The 18,228-nt window shown below is 39.7% G+C and overlaps 1 long non-coding RNA gene across 1 annotated transcript in view; it reads right to left on the reverse strand.

Moving 5' to 3' along the window:
- Positions 1–18,228, reverse strand: part of LOC142094724 (uncharacterized) — a 79,802-nt gene continuing 61,574 nt past the window's right edge. Inside the window, exons 2-3 of the long non-coding RNA XR_012677702.1 lie at positions 163–408; positions 1–85 (exon numbers count right to left, since the gene is read on the reverse strand). This is a non-coding gene — a long non-coding RNA (uncharacterized LOC142094724). The remainder of the gene's footprint in view (positions 86–162; positions 409–18,228) is intronic.

Consider the following 18,228-nt stretch of genomic DNA (forward strand, 5'->3'; position numbering starts at 1 on the left):
GTCTTGAACAGACCAGTGAAATCTATCCAGGATTTGGGGGACATTAGCGCAGATGTCAGGAGGGTTGCTTGAAGGTCTTGAAGAACTGGTGGTGATGCAGAAAAGTCCAGTGAAATATATACAAAGGTTGAGGGAGATTAGCACCAATGTCAGCTCACGTACCAGGCTTTGTAGAGGAGGCGTTGCTCTGCAGGAGGGTAGGTTCAGGAGGTCTGAATTAAAGTCTAGCAATGGGTGTAGTTGTTAGGGTCTAGGTGGATGCTAGAGGAAGTCAGATTGAAGGGCTGGATGATGTCGGGTTTCAAGTTCCACAGGAGGGAGGTGTTTAAGCTGTATGAGTAGGAAGGCCCAAAGATGGTGGATTAATGGCAGAGAGTGGTGTTGAAGGCCGCAGATGGGGCATATAGCCTGTAGTAGACAGGAGACAAGATTCAGGTCTGGGCTAGCAGTGGCAAGCGACTGGGTAAAAACCACGACTATAGGATGGCTGAGGATGGAAGTGTGGGACATGACTGTTGAATGGTGGTGGGTGCTAACAGTGGATGAATTGAGAAAGCCTGATGTGGGAGCAGGTTCTCGGTTTTGGGGTGGTTCATAACCAGGTTGGGAAAAAGGAGAGCCACAAAAAAACTCATAGATGTAGCTTTGAAGCAGCTCCATCGAGATTAATGTGGTCCCTAGGCCCCTCCCTAACAAAACTAAAACCAACAATAACATTCTCAAAGAAAAACTATTCACTTATTACAACTATTTACACTTTTATTACTTTGCTCAAATAACATCCCTTCATCTATTACCTTTTACTTGACTTTAAAGAGTATATCTTTCCGTGTGCAGACAAGAATGACAAATGCTGGCTTTCTGCACCATCCACCCTCACTGCATTATCACATTTCAAATCTTTCTCTACATCATGCTTGACATGCATCAAATTCTGTCACCATATATCGTCAAGCTGAAACCCTATGTCCTAGATTACTAACATTCTTCCATCTGCTCTATCATCATGATAAATCTTAGCACTTTTACTAAACTTTCTTTTTTTGTATGACTCCCACTATATTATATTTTAAGCTCTTGTAAAGTAGGAGCTTACTATTATTTACATTACTTTGTATCTTAGATAGTGTAAAGTGTTGTGGTACCATACAAATAAACTAGTATGTACATACACAGAGATATGCAAACAAGCAGAACTTACTCTGTAAAAGGACATATATATACTTACCAACAGTCCCTATTTTGGCAGGACTGTCCTGATAAACAGGCCTAAGCGGTGATGTGGCCTCCTGAGAATGTGAGGGTAGTTAGACGGATCATATGAGGGAACTACTGTGTTCCAGTTTTGCTCTTCAAAATGGCTGTTTGTTTAAATATACATCAGAATCTGACTCCACTGAGATCACACTGTATTAAGCCTGCCCATAGTCAACTATGTAAGTAAACTGAAGTTAGAGTTGAGCCAAATATATCTGACTTTCAATACCAGTCCCAGTTTTAAAAATATGTCTTGTGCATTTTAGCCCCATTTCTTGTTAAGCTAACCAGCTAAATATTAATTTGGACACTGCAGTGGACAATATCTGCATCCTTAATGAGCATACTGCAGATGTTCTGCTCAGAGTCGTGTCCCCCGTGGGGTATTATTATAGCTATACCTGCCAACATAACTGCTTTTGGCTCTGGTCTAAGTTAATTTAGCGATTTAACCAAATTTGTTTAGATGAGCAGCATGATTGAATGCCTCTCACACAGCGCATTGGTCATACCACTCAACTCTAACTTCAGTTTACTTACATAATTAACTATGGGCAGGCAGCATAGCCCACTTCCATGGACACTAAGGGCTCCTTTATATAGCAGAAAGGGTTAAGGCCTTTTGAGAATGTGGGTGTTGTTTGTGTGGATATTGGTGTGGTTTAATCAGTTTGGGATGTGGTCTGTGTGGATCAATGGAGAGATTTATTTAGTCCGAAATTTGCTTTTCAAATTGCTGAAAGGTAATGGAATGTATATTTGTTTCCTGCAACTGCATCAGATAAGTAAAGACCTAAGTAGAGTGTTGCAGTTTTTTCAAGAGGAACAGAGCTACAGAGGATAGATGTGATTTTAGGAGTACAGTAGAACTTGGACGGGAGCCATTTACATTTTTGCTCTATGGCTCAGTCATTTCTAGTTAGGCCGATGCATGTTCCTGGGAATTTTATTTAAATGTACCAGATTTGAATAAATACAAAAACATTATATATTACAACAGGACCTGTTACACCACAGACTCATGAATGATTGTATCCATATACACAGGTAGGTGAAAAACAAACATCAATAATATATATATATATATAAAGTGCTTCCTGTCCCCTCCCTGGTCAAAGTCCAAAACAATGACTAGACATTTTATTGTACCTAAGAATATATGCTTTTAAACCCTTCAAAATGAAATGACATATATCTTCTTTATTCATCTGCATTTTTATTTATATTTAGTTTGCACAGTCTAGGTTAATAATTTCCAACTCCAGTCCTCTTCCTCCCCTCACAGTCTAGGTTTTAAGGTGATTCATACTTGAGCACGATTGGTTAAATAAAAATGACTAAGGTACTAATTAAGTCACCTATACTCAACCATGGACGTCCTTTAAACCTGAATTGTTAGGTGGGCTTGCGCACCAGACTTGGGAAACACTGCTCTTGGTAACACCACTAAACTTGCGTGTGTGTACTATATATGTATGGATTTTGGATACTTGAGCATGAAAATTAATTTATGGATATAAAAATATTTTTTTTAACAGAGGAATGTGTGGTGACTAAAGTAAGCACATTAAATGTTAACTTACCATGCCAATATAAGAAAGGTGATATACAACAATCAGCCTGTGAAAGTCAAATAATTGGATGAAGTAAACCAAATTATTTAATATTGTTTTACCGTGCGATTGCGATTAGTATGCCACGTGTTATAATGCAATCGCATGGGTTAATAGCCCACACATTTACAATCGCACTTACACATTTATTAAGGTTGCAATCCACATTTATTTATTAGTAAAATGTATTAGAGATTGTTTATACATAAATAATAATATATTAAAGGTATCTAAGGCTCAGGATATAGAAAATGTATCATGTTTAGTGTCATTTTGATCTGCACATTACCATCAGACATCCGCTACAATCGGCTAAGTGATTGTACCTTGCGTATGCAAGTTATGAATGATAGAGAATTAATGGTCAAAATGACACTGTGTGGAAACTGGTTTAGATCAGTTTCCTTAAGCACCACATGTGTTCAGCAGTTGGGGGTGAGGTGGTCACACTTTTTTAGAGGAATCCTTTGAATTAACTTATGACCAGCAGGCAACTGGAACATCATTGTCCCTGAGCCAATGAAGACCCCTAGACGTGATGCTTGTGTACATAGTGACATCATCAGTAGTTTTTTCTATACTGAAACTGCATATAAGCACCCTGGACAGTTGTTCTCTCTCTCTGATTGTGACGCCATGACATGATCCTGGGCCCAGGAGAAGTGCTAGCAAAAATGTATTGTATTCTGTGGTATTATACTTTCCTGCTCTATTGTAATATCTTTTATGCGTAATAATGGCTTGCTGTAAATCCTGCTATATTATGCAATTAAATATCTTTGTGCTTTGGAACCACAATAATCGCATTGGACAATGTTTTATTGATAAGCGATAAAATTAAATGAATAAGCCACAACATTAAAACCACGGACAAATGAAGTGAATAACATTGATTATCTCATTACAATGGCTCATGGTATGATATATTAGGTGGAAAGTGAACAGTTAGTTCTTGAAATTGATGTGTTGAAAGCAGGAAAAATTGGCAAGCGTAAGTCTCTGTGTGACTTTGACAAGGGCTAAGTTGTGATAGCTAGATGGCTGGGTCAGAGCATCTCCAAAATGGCAGGTCTTGAGGGGTGTTCCCAGTATACAGTGATTAGTACCTACCAAAAGTGAAGGACAACCAGTGAACTGGTGACAGGGTCATTGATGGCCAAGACTCATTTATGTATGTGCGGAATGAAGGTTAGCCCATCTGGTCCAATCCCACAGACGAGCTACTATAGCACAAATTGCTGAAAAAAATAACGCTGGCTATGCTGCGTAGATACAAACCCACAGACTGGTCAGAGTGCCCATGTTGTCCCCTGTTCACTACAAAAATGCCTACAATGGTCATTTGAGTGACAGAACTGGATCATAGAGCATTGGAAGTTGGTGGACTGGTCTGATGAATCACATTTTCTTTTACATCATGTGGACAGACAGGTGCCTGTGTGTTGTTTATCTGGGGGGAAGAGATGGTAGCAGGATGCACTATGGGAAGAAGGCAAGCTGGTGGAGGTAGTATGATGCTCTGAGCAATTTTCTGCTGGGAAACCTTGGGTTCTGGCATTCATGTGGAAGTTACTTTGTTACTTTGACACGTTCCACCTACCTAAATATTGTTACAAACGAAGTACACACCTTCATGGCATCGTTATTCCCTGTGACATTGGCCTTTTTAAGCAGGGTAATGCGCCCTGCCATGCTGCAAAAATTGTTCAGGAATTATTTGAGGTACATGACGAAGAGTTCAATATGTTGATTTGGTCTCCAAATTCTCCAGATCTCAATCCGATCGGGCATCTGTGAGATGTGCTGGAAAAACAAGTCTGAGCCATTGAGGCCAACTTACAAGACTTAAAGGATCTGCTGCCAATGTCTTGGTGCCAGATACCACAGGACACCTTGGAGGTCATGTGGAGTCCATGCCTCGATGGGTCAATGCTGTTTTAGAGGCATGTAGGGAACCTACACAATATTAGACAGGTGGTTTTAATGTTGTGGCTGAGGAATACATGTGAGCTACAGTGAGAAGGATATTATTTTTGGCATACAAAATGTAAATTTTTTATGTGATTAGCATGGCATAAAATAAGTACTGTGTACATGGGACTGTTGGTGTCAGTAACTGAGGGGGAGTGCTGACATTGGATTGCTATTTGGAGGCTTCTGGGGTACCTCTTTGGTAAGTTAGCTCTCAATTTAAAAACACATGTGTATGGCCCAAATATATGGGACTCTCATTGTTTAGAGTTAGGACTACCCTATTAGCAAAAGCGCCGTGGAGTGGCGGGTGGCTTTAACATACATTTGCAAATGTGTGCAACTAAGACTTTTGCATTTTTATCTACAGTAGAAATGGCAGATCTGTTGCTGGCTATAGCAGTGTGCTGGGGGATCTCTCTGTGTGGCTGTTCCTTTCAGGATAACCCCACCCTTTCATGCACCTGCTATAGCCTATAAATTGATTGCGCAAGTTCCACTTCTTTATTTGTCTGAGAGGCATGTTGGTGTCAGTAGCTGAGGGGGAGTGCTGACATTGGATTGCTATTTGGATGCTTCTGGGGTACCTCTTTGGTAAGTTAGCTCTCAATTTAAAAATACATATGTATGGCCCAAATATATGGGACTCTCATTGTTTAGAGTTAGGACCACCCTATTAGCAAAAGCGCCGTGGAGTGGCGGGTGGTTTTAACATACATTTGCAAATGTGTGCAACTAAGACTTTTGCATTTTTATCTACAGTAGAAATGGCAGATCTGTTGCTGGCTATAGCAGTGTGCTGAGGGATCTCTCTGTGTGTTTGTGTCAATGTCTTGGTGCCAGATACCACAGGACACCTTGAAGGTCTTGTGGAGTCCATGCCTTGATGGGTCAGTGCTGTTTTAGTGGCATGTAGGGAATCTACACAATATTAGGCAGGTGGTTTTAATGTTGTGGCTGATCGGTGTATGTGTATATGATGAAAGATTCAGTTTTTCCAGTATAAAAAGGAATATATGTGAGCTACAGTGAGAAGGATATTATTTTTGGTATACAAAATGTACATTTTCTATGTGATTAGCATGGCATAAAATAAGTACTGTGTACATGGGACTTAACCGTCATATATAGATTATTGTCCAACACATACAGTACATCAACATGTCCAACCACATACCTGCATATGCTATAGAGCAGCATCTATTGAAGTCAAATAATTGGATTAAGTAATTTTAGATTAATAAATATTGGTTATTATAGAATCCTGTGCGATTGAGAGGAAAATACAGTAAATACATTTACATTCTCATGTACATTTGACTTAATAAAGTTCCAACTCCCATCATTTTATTAGTAAGACTTAAAGTTTATTTATACAAAGAGAAATTTACATTAAAGGTATTTATGCTTCAAGTCCTAAGAAATGTTTGGTGTTTGGTCTTCCACATTTTACCAGCAGGAATCCGGTACCATCGCAGAAGCAATCGCACATAGCAATCGCTAGTTATGATTAGTATAAGATTCATACTCAAAAACTTTGTAAGTTTGTTCCAACCAGTTTTAGTCGATTCCCTCAGGCAAGACGTGTGCATAGCTGTTAGAATGACTTACCCCCACCTTTGGAGAGAAATCCTTTGAACTGACTTATGACCTTCATCTTACACCCTGAACCAATGAAGAAAAACATTAGTTTAGCTTTGTGTACATTGTGACATCATAACTGTTTTTCTGTTATATCAATCTGTATAAAAAGCCACTGGACAGTATCACTCAGCCTCTTTGCTAACACAGACTTCATGACTAGTAATTCACCTGCTGTTGCTCTGAGTTACCATCTACGGATCAGCTAAGTTCTACTCCGCTACTGCCTCTATTTGGACTGACGCTGTACCAGTAATTCACCTGCTGTTGCTCTGAGTTACCATCTACGGATCAGCTAAGTTCTACTCCGCTACTGCCTCTATTTGGACTGCCGCTGTACCAGTAATTCACCTGCTGTATCTCTGAGTTACTATCTACGGATCAGCTAAGTTCTACTCCGCTACTGCCACTATTTGAACTGCTGCAGTACCAGCAATTCACCTGCTGTAGCTCTGAGTTACCATCTACAAATCAGCTAAGTTCAACTCTGCTACTGCCTCTACTTGAACTACTGCAGTACCAGTAATTCACCTGCTGTTGCTCTGAGTTACCCTCTTCGAATCCACTAAAGTTCCACTCTGCTATTGACTCTATTTGTACTGCCGCTGTACCAGTATCACGTATGGTGCCCTGAGTTTCCATCCATGAATCAGCCACTTCTTATCTATTAGCTCCGCTACTCACCTCTTACGATGAGACCGGTTTCCCTGCCAATACCTCTAGTATTTCTCTGACTTACCATCACTCTTCCTCTGTATTAGGCTCTGACTGTTGCTCTGCCACTACTCCTTCTGGGATCCGCGGAATAGGTGCAGCAAATTCCATACCCTCTTGCGGGGATCACTGGTGAACACCACCTACCGTTAGACTCCGCGCCTCTGAATAAGCCTCTTTAGTCTGCAGCTACAAGGGATCCACTAAATATTTATCAGTTTCCGTGACACCCGTAAAAGTGAGCTAGCCAAAAACTGGCCTCAGGAGGCCGTCTTGAAATCTTAAGGAAGCTTTCGCCACTGCTCCTGTCTTGAGAAAGCCTGATCAACTATGACCGTTCTTTCTAGAGGTTGATGCTTCCTTGGTGGGTGTGGGAGCAGTTCTCTCTTAGAAGAATTCTGTCGGCACTTTCTCTCCATGTGGCTTTCTCTCCAGGAAATTTTAACTGGTTAGGTTAACTATAGCATCGGAGTCAAGGAGTACCTGGCCATCAAGATAGCCTTAGAAGAATAGTGGTATCTGCTTGAAGGCACTCTCCATCTTCTCACAGTATTCACAGATCATAAGAACCTCACCTATCTGATATCCGCTCAGTGCATTAACCCTCGTGAGGCCCGCTGGTCACTTTTTTTTTACCAGATTCCAGTTGATCCTAACTTATGATGCTGGGTCAAAAGATTTCAGGGCCGATGCACTTTCCAGGTCTTTAGATCATTCGGATTCTTACCAGTCGGACGTTAGACCTATCATCAGTCCTCTGAAGATCCTGGCTTTGACTAAATCCTCTGTTAAGACACCCCCTGCAGGACGCTCTTTTGTGGATACCCATCTCCCTCCCAGACTGCTGGCTTGGGCCCACGATTCCAGATTTGCTGGTCATACTAGGGTTAAGAAGACCGCAGCCATTGGTCGTCATCCTTGAGTGCTGACGTTCACAAGTATGTGGCAGCTTGCGGAGTATGTGCTCGTCACAAAACACCTAGGCGTCCTCAAGCTGGGCTTCTTCTTCCACTTCCGGTTCCAGACTCACCTTGGGCAAGCATCAGCATGGATTTTATTACTGACCAATAGTCATGGCTTCAGCACTATTTGGGTGGTGGTCGATCGTTTTTCCAAATGGGCACATTTTGTCTCTCTCAAGAAATTGCCATCTGCTGCTGATCTAGCCACTCTTTCCATTAAGAATATTTTTCGGATCCACGGGGGCCCAGTTTAGATCATCTCTGACAGAGGTGTACAATTAATTTCAAGATTCTGGAGATCCTTTTTGCAACAATCTAGGAATTAAGCTAAAATTCTCCTTGGGATACCATCCCCAGACCAACGGTCAGACTGAGCGGGTTAACCAGGATTTGGAGACATTCCTCCGTTGTTACTGCTCTGATCACCTATTCTCCTGGAGTGATTATTTACCTTGGGCATCATTTTCACATAATATTCATCAACATGAACCTTCTTTACCATCTTTGGCCGACATCCCATAGTTCCCACCTTTTCAGAAGTTTCCAGTGCATCAGTACCTGCAGCTCAAGAGATAGTCGGTGACTTTTCGAAGATTTGGATTTAGGGACAATCTAAACTTTTACAGTTCTCGGAAAGGCATAAACACTTTGCTGATCGTCACCGTAGGAAGATTCAAGAACCGTGACCTGCGTACCCTCTGCAGCTAAGCCCAAACTCCCTTGTGGGGGTCCCTGGTGAATACCGGGATTATGGTAGACCCCGCACCTCCCTGTTCAGTTGCTCCAATACCGGTTAGCGGCTATCTCTGCAATTTCGTGACAGCATCCTTTTTGTGTTAAACTTACTTATATATACACATATAACGTGAGCGGAGGCACAAAATATATACGTGAGCAACCTGTTCTCTGACATTGGCCACATTGTAAGCTTACCATCTGCATTTACTAATGTACAACAATAGTGTTAAGTACATTAACTGCATAAGCTTGTCATACAGCCTCTGTTGTAGTCAGTATCAACTATGAGCATCTGTGTATATGTATATAACATCTGCTACAGCATGTTCTGTTAGTTAAGTCTAAATGCTTCTTGTGGTTTAACATCTACCACCAACGCCGCTGACAGCTATTACATATAACAACACAAGTGCCCTGATAATAGGTTTCTGCCAATACAATGTCTCTTTTTCCGACTACAGTTGAAAGGCCACTGTGACATCTATCTCGATCTATACAGATTCTAAACTATCTAACACTGAGAGAGTATTATCACATGCACCAGAGTAGGTCTTTAAATTCCCCAGATCAAGACTACTCTCATGCCCATGAGACTGAACACTCATTCATTCATTATCCCTATGCATAACCGACTCGCTTGCAACCAAGTCAGTGTTACAGCTATATAATAAATGCCACAGCCAGACAGCATACACTTCCTTATATAGCAATGCAGTATGTGTATTACATGTGTCAGGTTCTAAATCACCCCTCCCTCATCTTTTTTTTTGTCACTAAAACTTCTCAGTACACATTTATTGCACTATTCAAGGTCATTGTACATGTGAATCATTCTTATCTGAGAGGAACTGGCTCATTATGAAAGTTATAAAGCACAATAAAAGTGTAGAGATGACACAGACCATTGTTTGACAGTTCTTTAACCCCAGGGAGGTCCATTTTGAAATAATTTTTCAATAGGTTATTTATCTTTCCTTAGGTACATATTATTTAAGTGGGTTCAGTTGTTCAGTTATAGGGCATAAATCAAGTGCAAATTTGCAACAATACACAAAACACTGGACTGTTGGTAATGGCTACCGTGTTCAGCGGAGGGCTGGCAAGTTTTAGCCTGGGGGGGGGGAAACCTGACTCAGTAGTCTATTTTAAAGGGAAAAAAATGCAGGTGGCCCAGTGATCCAGCCCAAGGTAGCCTACTATTAAACCGGTCCAGGGGGCAGATGTCCCCCTGCCCTCCAGGCCAGCCTGTCCCTGACTGTACTGCAGTTTTTTAAATCATTAAAATGTATCTATTGCCTACATACAGCGGCTAAACCAATATTTGTCAGAGTGAAATCTATTAACTCAGTGGGGACTAGTGACATCGCTGAGGCATGACAGAAGAATTTGAGATAAGGTCTTGTCCTATACTTTTAATCATGCAAAACAGTTGCCAAAACAGTTCCCATTCAAATACTCAATCAGCCCCATTGGTTTCCTTCCCTCCCATAGGCTACTAGCTCTGTGCTGAAAAGTGCAAATGTACTCAGCGCAGAAGGGCATTTCTTGACCCATCTCAAACAATATAATAAGCAACATAAAAAAAAGGGACACGCTCATGATTCATGTAAGCCATAAATAAGAATAAAGTGAGCAGTAATTTAGGACAAGAACTGAAATGTTTAATTAAATGGATAGAAGGTTCAACTCCTAAAAATGTTTCCGCCTTACCACATATATAGGTGGATGTTTAGTTTGTGGAGTACAAAGAGCACGTAGGTCTTGATGTGTATTGGGAAGACCATTAAAATACACCAGTGGAAAATCCAAGGTATTGCATGTTTTTGTTGACCTCCATTCTATTTTTGTAGCCCCCAAAATTGATTTTGCAGCACACAATCTATTTCATAAAAATAAAAGAAGGATTTTGTGCATTTGGAGTAGTTTTTGTTATGCGAAATGAATTTGGAACACAGAACGATTTATTGCATGTCACAACAAATAGTTAAGTGCAGGTTTATACATAATTATGTAAACAAAATAACTGATTTATAATTTGCACGCCATATTTAGGTAGAGGGTAGCAGAGTTAGAGCACCTCATGTTAAAACAATGTTTGAAAGGTTCTTTTCACCTATTCCAGGATTTTTTCAGCATCATTTTCTTGGAAAAATGCAAAATAACATTTTATGGTTTTCGTCAACTTTTGTAGTTTGTCTCTTCTTTCCTGCAATTTGTAATTGTGTTAAAGATCAGACCTAAAGTTTTATAACGAGAAGGAAAATTAATTTAATGTGCAATGACTTCACATTTCTGTAAATCTGATAACATCTATTGTAAAGTAATATATTTATATTGTCACATTGCAGTAGTATACTTAAATGATAGCAAGAGCAACTACATTTTCTCTGTTTACTATTCTTGTAGATAATGGATCATCTGCTATCAGCAGTGCCTTCGTAGAGCTTTTTTTTGGCAACTTGAAGCTCATATCTAATTAATTAAAAGTCTATGCACCTAGATGTTTGTTTCTGCTAACTTTTAGATACAATATAAGGCCTTTACTCTCCATTTAACTTTGATAATCCTGGCATTTATTTGTTGCTTTTACCTGCATCCTACTGCCAATCAGGGTAGCAGCAGCTCAGGTTTTTCCCCGATTTTGTCATGACCGCACCTGAAATCTATCTTCCCAGGCCAAGCCTCGCTTGTGCCTCAACAGCTTTATACGTAGAAACACCTGTTTCTACTCTCAGCACCTGGGTCCAACAGGACCATAAGCTTACATGGGGCTGGACTTTTGAACTCAGGATTTTCATACCCTTTAAGCTCTTAGGTACTGGGACCAGGTTTTCTTGGTAAGTGGCACCATTAGCTGTGCTTCTTAATGTGATCACCTTATCCTTTTTCTTGCCCTTTGGCTTTCTGGTAGGATAGGCTCTGCCAAGCTGGGCAGTTGCTCAGAGGAAGCAATACCTGGTAAACACAAGGAGCAATAGCTAGATAGTAACTGAATAAAATGAAAAGGATCTAATACACCACCAGATTAATCCCTATGTAAAATATCCCTAGCTCCTTGCTGACCACCAGAAGCACCCTATACGCAGATCCAGACACTCAGCCCACTGAGACCAGATAGATAAGTATAACGTATGTGAATGAACATATGGTACAAAGTATAAAATAACAGACTTTATCACGTGGAAATTATTCACAGTTATTTTTTACAATTTTTGGCAAAAGAAATGAACCTTTAGTAACAATGCCAGGTGCCCACCTTTGCCACACCTCCAATAACGGTATTATCAATTTCAATAAGCTCATTATCTGGCATTGTAATCCCATTGAGGTTATAGATGTTGCAATTTTTGGGCAATTGTACAACATCAGCGGCAATATTGCAATGTGTTAGTCCAACTTTAGTGCAGGGTGAACATAACTTCCCATCAGTTATCTATTATTACTCTTTACACCTTTTCTCCAGTAATGCACGTGTGAATGTATGTGCAGGAAGTTGCCTGAAGGAATGGTCATACATTTGAGGAGCAGTTTGAGAATGCTATATAGCAGACCTGATGGTAGGGGAAGCAGGAGTTGGTAATGTGAATGGAATGTTGATGGAAGTACAATTTATTTTCTTTCTTTTTTAAAAAGAATGCAATTTTGTTCATCTTGAACAGAAAACACGGATAGAACTTTTATCAGTGCAGCAGTATGATTTCACTCGGGTCATGAACATGAAGGGTACCTTCATGGCCACTGAAGTATTGCTTTGTGGATTGTGTCTCAGATGGGCTTTCCATCATCCCACCCCCACCATTTTGGTGACAGGCAAAATGTCAGCAATGCCTGCTCTGTAACTCACCTCTACTGAGTTTACTCCTGTTTAGGAAAGTAGTCATGATCACAGGACTGCTCCCAGGACTATGATTGGCGGATAGTACGTCCATTCATCAATCACTGGGTGCTAGGAACAGTCTATTAATTAACTTCACTTCCTGTCACTTCAAACAGTGAAGAGTGTGCAAAGGGAGAGGTGAAAGGTGAGTACCTGGTGCCACCAGGGATGAAGGAACTTCGCTGTATCGCAACCAGAGATTTGGGGTCTGCATTGTATTGCCACCAGAGGTTTGGAATCAATGTTCTATAATTGTCCCAAATATGCTGTATTGTTCATTAGAATGTATTGTCTTTCCGTTGCTTGAGTTCTGTTTGTATTGTATAGATCACTAAAATGCTCTGTGTTTTGTATATGGTTAACAAGAATGCTCTCTGTATTTTAGAGGTCACTAGAATGTTCTCTGTCTTATGTCTTCCATATTGTATAAAGGTCACTAGAATGCTCTACTGGTATTGTATGAATGATAATAGTTGACCACCAACTTACCTATATTACTTTATGTAAATAAAGTTGTGCCCGTCTGCTCAAGACTAGTACTGTTCCAGGACTAGCTCTTCTCCCTCCCCAACTCTTTCTTTTATTCCTCAGTTCTTTCTGTCTCTACTACCACAATGCCTGGATTTGTGGAAAGGACACATTTTTCCTTTAGTATGCAGTTGCTCAGTATATTGCCGGCACAGATTCTCCATCTTCATAAGAGGGCTGTGTGTTTTCTTTCCTCTTCTTCGGGACATCTTTTCGGCAAGGCTGGTAGAGCATTGTTGATTGCCATTGTTCAGTTATTCTTTCCTGCACTGATTTTTTTATCACTGTCACTGCAACCCCAAAGAGAGAACACAACTGGGCCAAGGAACTGCATTTGAGAAACTGAGCAAAAGGCAACATTACTCTAACCGTGAGATTTACCACCCCTCACCCTACCAGGTGCTCTAAAGTATCCGATAGACGGCATACACATAAAGCATCAAACATATTATCCCTCTGTTTAGGAATGATCATGTCTCATAAATACATAAGAGGCAATAGAATGACTAATGTGCAATGATACAATGTGCAAAATGATATTTGAACATTATACATTTTGACTGATAGATGGTATGGTATGTAGGATTTATTAGTACATTAATACTTTTAATCTTTATATATTGAAATAATAAACATTGCATACTTATTTATAAGTGAATGCATCTTGTATATATTGAGCTTGCTTTTTATTGCACCAATAGTGAATTTTGATTATGGCAATATATACATTTTAATTTTACCATACCAACTCCCTATTATTTGTTGATATCAATTGTTGTGGTTAAGCAGATTATCCTTTTTGATTGCAGCTGTTTTAATTTTTATTTAAATGTCTATTATCTATTTTCTATAATTTTATATTTCATATTCCATGCCATATTTTCCTTTCCCCCATTTTGTCTGATTACACTCATTTTGTCATAATAGTTTAATTTATTTGCAGAACCCTCTTGAAATGCTGACTTGAACATTTAAGAGGTCATTTACGATGCACAAAATGGTGCAGGGCAGCTGTCTTGCAAATTTTGGGAGACAAGATGGTGTCAATACGCTATGAACCACTATTTGTATAGTGGTAATGCACATCATACTCTATGGATATCTTATTTACACATAGCTGCTATTTATCTATTACACATGTAAATTCTTATTACTGAGCCGTCATACATTAAAATGACCATATCCATCTATATGGGAACAAATCATATACTACTCCTGCAACGTATTGTTTTGTCTACAGTGGACAAGAAATAGCTGTTAAACTTATTATTTATTTAATATGGTGTGAATCTCAGCATATACTGACATAATCTGTGCATTCAGTTACCAGAGATATTGTAAGAAACCTCTATGCATACCCTCAGGGAGACCAACACTGGAAAACCTATATGATGTCCATTGTCCTATACTAGAATCTAGTACTTCCACCTATGATTCAGAAATCTAATGACAGAACTAATAGGTATATACAGATGAGATGCAGGGAGGGTTGGAACCGTAGAGAGGTATGGTGGCCCGGTGATATGGAATGGCAAAGAAAATGTGGACCCTTTACTGCATTGGTCTGCCAGTAACAAAAGTTGACTGCCCATCCCATATCAAACATTGCTCTTTTACCATCTAAAATTCTTGCATAGTTCAGAATGTTGTAAAAAGTGTTATATTTCAGCAAACATTGTATGTCAGAATATCAATCCCATTTCATGTTAATTATTGAATCTGTTTCCTGGAAAATCCCTAACTTTTGTAAGTGAGGTTACAGTTGTCATTGTGTATAATGCGCAGTTGTAGTTTTTGTGCTTTTCATGAGCAAAGGTGAGAAGAAATTCTTAAGATTCCATTGTCACTTAAACTCAGAGTTGGACATAGTTACTGTGTACATACATACCAATATTCTTGTCTTGTAAAACATTGTCTACCAATATCCTCTTAAAAATTTATGGCATATTATTAAGTGACACATTATTTTGGGTTGGGTTCAAGAATGTTTTTTTTGCACCAGTAAGCCAGTCTCAAGGAATGTATAGTATGTTACAAGCAACAGGATGGTAACTTGATATGCAAGCTATTTTTACAGAGGTGCAATGTTCTGGCCCAAAGACAGAATAAGGTGAATATTCTGCGAAAGTGTTTTGAAAATTTTGTTAGTTTCTCCTTCAGACATAAATGAATAATAATTTATGATCACGATATGTTATTGAAATATTGCTGAGGCGACTATTTCTATTTGTCAGAGGGAATTATTATTATAGGTTTTTATAGGGTGCCACAATATTCCACAACACTGTACAGTGGGAAATCACCCATTGTGCATAAAACGTAGATAAACAGCAAGCAAAATACTGAACTGATTAAATATAAAAACACTGGGCACACATAAAGCATAAAACATAACATAAGTGCAGCAAGTACATGGAGGCACATAAGGCTAGAAGATTGAAGGGCCTGCTCCTGAGAGTCCTGCTGAGCCACTCTGTCAGTCTTTACATTGGTTGCCTGTTTTGCAATAAATCCAATATAAAATTCTTCTACTAACATAGAAGGCTGTCTACAAAATTGCACTGACATACATCTCCTCACTTGTCTCAAAATATCTCCCAACTTGACACCTTCGTTCTGCACAAGATCTGCGTCTCTCTTACACTCTCATCGCTTCCTCCCATTCCCGGTTACGGGACTATTTTCGGGCTGCACTCACTTTGTGGAATTCCCTCCCTCCCACAGTAAGACTTTCCTCTAGTCTTCAAACCTTCAAGCATTCTCTGAAAACCCACTTCTTCAGACTAGTTTATGATATTCCTCAACCAGCATCTTAATATACCTAGGTTACCCTATTACCACCCTCTACACAGCTAACGCAAAACAACAACCCTATGACCAACATTGCTGTGTGACTGATCACTCAATACTTTTTACCTTTGCATTCTACCTGGTCCAATGTGCAATATGATGTAGCACGTACCCTTGTATTTCAAGCTCCCATTGTCCCATAGATTGAAAGCTTGCAAGCAGGGTAGTCTTACCGCTCTGTCTGTATCTATTAGACAGTATTGTTTTATTAATGTTTGTTCCCAATTGTAAAGCGCTACAGAACTTGCTGGCGCTATATAAATAAATGTTGTTGATGATGAAGATGATACAGTAGTATTATTATGCATAAATAGTAAATGCAATGTAAATGCATTACACTTAAATTATGATAAAACTTACGGTAAGAAATGCATATAGTACAAATTATGGAATTAGATGAATTAACAGGAATTCTAAATAGTATTAGCAGTCGTTAGGTATAGAGAGAGATATATTAGTACACAGTTAATAAAATAGTAGTATAACAGTAGTTGTACATTAAAGTACCACTACTGTAGGTATGAAAGGTGTTAAAATAGCAATGGTAGAATTTTTAGATGTAATAAAATGGAATTAGAAGTAGAGCTGATAAAATTATCGTAAATGATTATTTAAGGGAAAAACAATGTAGAGCAGGTCTGGATAAGCTGCGGGTCTATGGGTATTGTCAGGGCCATCTTAACAACAATCTAGAAATGAGTGAAACCAAGTTGCGCTTCTTTAAATTAAGCAAATGTGTCATTCAGGCAGGGCCATCTTAACAACATTATGGGCTCCCGGGCAAAGCAGTGCACCGGGGCCCCTAGATATAGATATAGATATATAGATGTATACAGATACAGATATAGATATAGATATAGATATATAGAGATAGAGATAGATAGATGTACTTGCTCAGTGACCCTTGTAGGTTTTTTTGCAGGTTTTTTTCTTTTGCAGGATTATTTATTCTCATTAAGAGCCGTGCCTATGGGGCCCCCTTACCCGTGGGCCCCCGGGCAGCTGCCCATCGTGCCCAATGGAAAAGATGGCCCTGGGTATTGTGAAACTATAAGCCTCAACATTCTTTCCCAGACTATGGCCAGATGATAGCTGGTATGCAGGAACATGTAGTTTAACAATACTTGGAGAGCCACAAGTTGTCCAGCACTGGTGTAGAATGTAAATGTAATAAGTATTAAGTAGATAGATTAAAATGTGAGATGTGCAGGAGTAGTCCAAAATTTCTTATAATGTAAGAAGATGATATATACACTATATGGATAAAAGTATTTGGCCACACCTGTTAATTATTGAATTGAGGTGTTTCAATCGGACCCATTGCCAGAGTTGTATAAAATCAAGCACCTAGCCATGCACTCTCCATTTTTAAACATTTGTGATACAAAATGTGTCGTTCTGAAGAGCTTAGTCACTTCAAGTGCTGTACTGTGATAGGATGCCACCTTCCAGCTTTTTCAATAAGACGGTTTGTGAAATTTCATCCCTGCTGGATATTCCACGGTCAACTGGAAGCAATTTTATTAAAAAGTGTAAGCATTTAGGAACAATGGCAACCCAGCTACAAATTGGAAGTACAAGTAAAATCATAGAGCGGGGTCAGCGACTGCTAAGCTGCATGGTGGGTTAAAGTATTCAACGCCCTGCTGATTTCATAGCTGAAGAGTAACTTCTACTGTGCAGCGGGATCTTAATAGAATGGGTTCCTATGGCCGAGCAGCTGCATGCAAGCCTCACATCACCAAGACCAATGCCAAGCGTCGGATGGAGTGGTGTCAAGCACACCGACACTGGACTGTGGAGCAGTGGGAACACGTTCTGTGAAGTGACGAATCACGTTTCTCCGTTTGGCAGTCAGATGAGTGAGTCTGGGTTTGGCAGATGCCGGGAAATGTTTCCTGCCTGACCGCATTATGCCAACTGTGAAATTTGGTGGAGAAGGGATAATGGCATGGTGTTGTTTTTCAGGGTTTGGGCTAGGCCCCTTATCTCCAGTGAAGGACAATCCTAATGCTTCTGCATACCAAGTCATTTTGGACAATGTTATGCTTCCAAGGCCCTTTTCTATTCCAACATG

Source organism: Mixophyes fleayi, chromosome 6 (assembly GCF_038048845.1).
Source record: "Mixophyes fleayi isolate aMixFle1 chromosome 6, aMixFle1.hap1, whole genome shotgun sequence".
Classification (NCBI taxonomy): domain Eukaryota; kingdom Metazoa; phylum Chordata; class Amphibia; order Anura; family Limnodynastidae; genus Mixophyes; species Mixophyes fleayi.